Source organism: Setaria italica, chromosome VIII, assembly GCF_000263155.2.
Source record: "Setaria italica strain Yugu1 chromosome VIII, Setaria_italica_v2.0, whole genome shotgun sequence".
NCBI lineage: Eukaryota > Viridiplantae > Streptophyta > Magnoliopsida > Poales > Poaceae > Setaria > Setaria italica.
In genome coordinates, this window is record NC_028457.1 from 21,584,564 (window position 1) to 21,589,662 (window position 5,099).

The 5,099-nt window shown below is 46.5% G+C and overlaps 1 pseudogene; it reads left to right on the top strand.

Annotated features, from left to right (window-relative positions):
• Window positions 1–5,099, top strand: part of LOC101783203 — a 24,435-nt pseudogene that overhangs the window by 5,989 nt on the left and 13,347 nt on the right.

Genomic DNA, 5,099 nt, shown 5'->3' on the forward strand with positions numbered 1-5,099 from the left:
CACACACACACAAGCAATTTTCGTTCAGCCCCATGCCTACTTTTCTTGTCCAATCTGCTAGTACTGTTCGAAGATCCGGTTTGCTCTGGGGAGGGTGATGCTCTTCGCCGTCCCCCTTGCGGAGGCGCGGGAGCGAGAGGCATGTTGACGGCCCTCAGGGAAGGTGACGGCAGCAGCCCGCGGGTGGTGATGGTGACGGCGGCGGTCGGGGATGGGAGCGATGGCGACGATGATGGTGACCGGGATAGGGGTGACGAGCAACGAAGTCGGGGATAGGGTGAAGGCGATAGAGCCGAGGACGGGGCGATGGGGACGGGGTGGCGGCGGAGGGGCCGGAATGGGGCAGCGATGGTCGGTGACGGGGTGGTGCGGAAGGGCTGGGATGGGGCGGCGGCAATCAGCGACGGGGTGGTGTTGAGGGGCTGGGACGGTGGCAGTCGGCGACGGGGCTAGGGACTAGGACGGGACGGCGATGGGGCGGCAGCGGTCAGCGATGGGGTGGCGTGGACGGTGCTGGGGTGGCGGAGGTCGGCCACGGAGAGCACGGGGACAGGGATGGGGACGGGGACGGGGCGGTGGCAGCGACGGGGAGCACAGGGACAGGGTGGTCACGGAAACGGGGAGCACAGGGATGGCGACAGGGACTAAAGAAATTGCTAAGTGTTGGAGAAGGCGATGGGTTTTTATAGGGGCAACAGTTTAGTACCGGTGCTAGCCATCTCCCGGTACTATTAGTACCGGTTGAAGCAAATGACCGGTACTACATTTAGTACCGGGTATAGCTTCCAACCAGTACTAAATGTCTCCATTTAGTACCCCGCACACACTCTATTTTCTTTTATTATTTATTTTCCTTTTCCTGCAAACCTGTAGTGTTATTTCTGAAAACTCATTTAAATCATGGAAAAAAGCAAAACACCAAAAAATAGCACTCGATTTCTTTTATTATTCCTTGCAATAAACATGAGATAAATAAATTATTGGTCAAAGAAATAGAATTATTGTTAAATTAGAGTGACATGAAAATTACACCAATCAACCTTCATATCATTCCCACATACGCTCTAGCTAAATATCATAAAGTAACGGTACAAGAATCACAAAAGACTATAGACGCTCCATAGTAGATTTCACGGAGTCATGAATCCTAAAATAATGGTACAACGGTAAATCTTTGAGTCCCCGTACTCTAGCTGAATATCATAAAGTAATATTGAAATAATTATCCAAATATCTTTTGGAGCAGGTGCCACATTTTCATAATAGAAGTATGGTGGTCCAATAGCCTGTCCAGGCAAAAGACTTGTTCACTGAGCATGGCTCATTTTGGCAATCAAAAACCAACCAAAAACTAATGGGTCAAGGTTAGTGAACAAATCTCTGCCTGAACTGGCTATTGGCTACTATACTTCTATTATAAAAATCTAGCTCCAAAAGGTGCGTGGAAAACTATTTCAAGATTCTTTTATGAAGTTCAACCAGAGTTTGTGGACTCGAAGTTCTTCTATTCTCTGGTATTGGAGGAGCGGAGATGTTACATTGATTGCCAGTCCATCTACATTGTATTACTTAAAAAATGGACATAGAGCTTCGTATTAGATAAAGAACTTGATCAATATTAGGTAGGGGAAAGATAGAGTAAATGTGTTTATAATATTTGGTCCTCACTCTAAAAAACTCTCCATTCTCCTCACTCTAAAAAAAACTCTCCATTCTCCTAGTTCTAAAAGATCAACAAGTACTCCATTTGTAACATAAAACTCCTTCTAAAAAAACTCTCCATTCTCCTCACTCTAAAAAACTCTCCATTCTCCTCACGGTAAAAAACTCTCCATTCTCCTAGTTCTAAAAGATCAGCAAGTACTCCATTTGTAACATAAAACTCATTCTAAAAAACTCTCCATTCTCCTCACTCTAAAAAACTCTCCATTCTCCTCGTTATAAAAGATCAACAAGTACTCCATTTGTAACATAAAACTCATTCTAAAAAACTCTCCATTCTTCTCACTCTAAAAAACTCTTCATTCTCCTCGTTCTAAAATATCAACAAGTACTCCATTTGTAACATAAAACTCATTCTAAAAAATCTCTCCATTCTCCTCACTCTAATAAAGCAACAACTCTAATAAAGCAACAAGTACTCCATTTGTAACATTAAACTAGCTCATTCAAAAAAAAACCTAGAATACCATGACCAGAGGAGGGAGAATGAAGTTGCTAACCGGTCTATTGAAGAAGCCGGTCGAGTGAAGAAAAACGAAGCCCGAGCAAATGGTTGAGCTTGCACGGGGAGGAAGGAAGCAGCTGATTTATAGAGCAAATGATTAGTACTGGCTGGTAGCTTCAACCGGTACTAAATGGTTACAATTAGTACCGGTTCAAGCTACCAGCCGGCATTCTCACCATTTAGTACCAGCTGGCTTTATGAGGAATCTAGCTGTCGGCCACGCGGTCCACGTGCTGCCATTTAAGTACCAGATGAGGCGCCAAACAAGTACTACAGGAGCTTCGGTGGCACTGTGCGTCCCGACCGGACGAAACACAGTTGACCAATGCTCAGTTTTCCAGTAGTATGTACTCTCTCACCTCCATCATCTTGCAGAGGTGGTTCCATCTGGAAATTGTAAGATCTCAGGATTATCAGTCCAAACAATAATTAAGTAGCTTAGTATTTCCCTTCTCCCATTTGTCTGTCAATGTAATCTGATACAAATGGCTTGCAGTATGCTTCGTAATTTTCTTTAGCTAATGTTATAGATATCGGTCTTCGAGGAACAAAGCTTGGATGTGGTGAAGGTGGTTGTGGAGCCTGCACTGTCATGTTGTCCAGCTATGACCGAATTTCAATGAAATCACTGTGAGAACCATAATCTTCCACCTAGTCATGTTATTCTTATTCTATCTAGCGAAAAGGAAAACTTTAAATGACAGGTGACCATATAAATATATTGCACACTCGCCCTTCAGTTTCATTTTATTTGCGGTCGTATTTTTTCTTCCAAGTAACTGGCTTTGCCGGTGGTGCAAACATTTCCTCACATGAAAATGTGAAATCCTAATTTAGAATGTTACTTATGTTTCCATTATGTGTCCAATCAATTTTATGGATTCTGTTGGTTCTAGAATTCGAGCTCTTCATTGTAAAATGATTGACTAAAGCTATGATTCAGGCATTTTGCGATAAACGCGTGCTTGGCTCCACTTTATTCTGTGGAGGGAATGCACGTAATAACAATTGAGGGAATTGGAGACCGCAAGCGTGGGTTGCACAAAGTTCAGGTGATTCTTTATTCGTATGTTATATGTAAATAGAACATGTGGGACCCATCGATAACTTAAGAAATAGTTCGTATGGAAATTTGAAGCCTATACAATGAATATGAAGCCATACTGTAATAATAGAGAATTCTTTGTGTGACTCTTCCCTTATAGGCCATCGAAAAAATGATTTTCTCTTCTATACCATTGGTTCGAATTTTAGATTCCTTCTAATCCCATTACATTTCACAAAAAAAAATAAGTTTCAGTTAGGGCCTTTCACCTCGTTAGATTTTTATATTTACACGGCTATTTTTCTCTATCCCGCATCATAACTTAAACAAAGAGAGAAAATAGAGACTGGAGATGGCGACGGCAATTTGATGGGGATGCATGGTGGGAAAGAACTAGGAATGGGACACATGGCATGGGACCCAAGAGTGTGCAAACAGGAGTAAGCCACAGTCTAGAGCAGCAGCTCAGTCGGACGATGTATCGGTGGTCGAAGAAATTGGCGGTGGTGAGCACAAAACCAAGTACATGGCGAATGACCTCAAAATTATCCACCACCATGATGATGATTCTTGCTCCTCGCTTGTGCGTAAATTTATTGGCAGTAGAATTTGAACTATAGAGGGGCATGCACTACGGGAAACAGACAGTTCGCGCCGAGTGCCTGGGGCACTCGGCGAAGGCCCGAAAACCCTCGGCGAAACGTTTGCCGAGTGTAACACTCGGCAAACGACACACGGTAAATTTTGAGTCGGCAAAGTTAGCTTTGCCGAGTGTTCTATGTCGTGCACTCGGCGAAGCTTTCGCCGAGTGACAACAAAACACTCGGCAAACATATTTTTTGAAAAAAACAAAAAAAAAAAACAAAAGTGGCAGCCGGCACCACTGCCGGCCACCACCGCCGCCGCCACGCCACAGCCGCCGGCCACCACCACCGGCCTCCACCACCGCTACCTCGCCACAGCCGACGCCCACCGGCCTCCACCACCGCCTCAACCGCCGCCCGCCACGCCGCCGCCAGCCACGCCTCGGTCGCCGCCCGCCACGCCGACGCCTCGCCACGGCCGCCGCCCGCCACGCCGCCAGATCCGCCGATGGACGAGGACTATGGACGAGGACGGTAGCGGGGGAGAGTCGGATCTGGCCCGTCCGCCCGGATCTAGCCCGTCCGCCGCCCGGATCTAGCCTCCGCCTCCCGCCGGACGCCGCCTCCCCTTCTCCCCTCCTCCGCCACAAACAAGGTATTAAACTCTGATCACTAGGCGTCGATAATTGGAAGGATTGCATAGATGTTATGTGACCTTTACCTTAATAAAGAGGTTGTCAACAGGTGCATGCAGCTCACCTGTGGTGTGTTGCGTGATGGCATCCACGGACAACCGTTGCTCCTCCACGGGTAACCTGACCGTCTGCGCATAGGGGACCCCTGTACTAACACGACTGCTCAAGAGGCGTTGAGAAAGGCTGGCGTAATTTGGATTCAGAAATCCTCAAATTGGGCCAACTCCACAACTGCATGGGCGACTCGACGATTGATTTCCTCCATCAGTATTTCTTCATGTGCCCGCACTAAGGATTCTAGTTCTGCCGACAGCTCTCCTCAATCTGTTGTTTCTTTGCGTGGGGCTTCTGTCCAAGCGCTGTCAACTCAGAAGGCAAACTTCCACGGAATGACCCCCAACCCTCGGGAACTACATGGGTGGTTGGGGATTACGGAGGGGCAACGTGAGCTCCTATTGTCTGGGTCCCCCATAAAACTCATAGCCCTACAATCTTCAGGGTTCTTTTTGACACGTTAGACCTTCTCACGCATAGAATTATTAGAACAT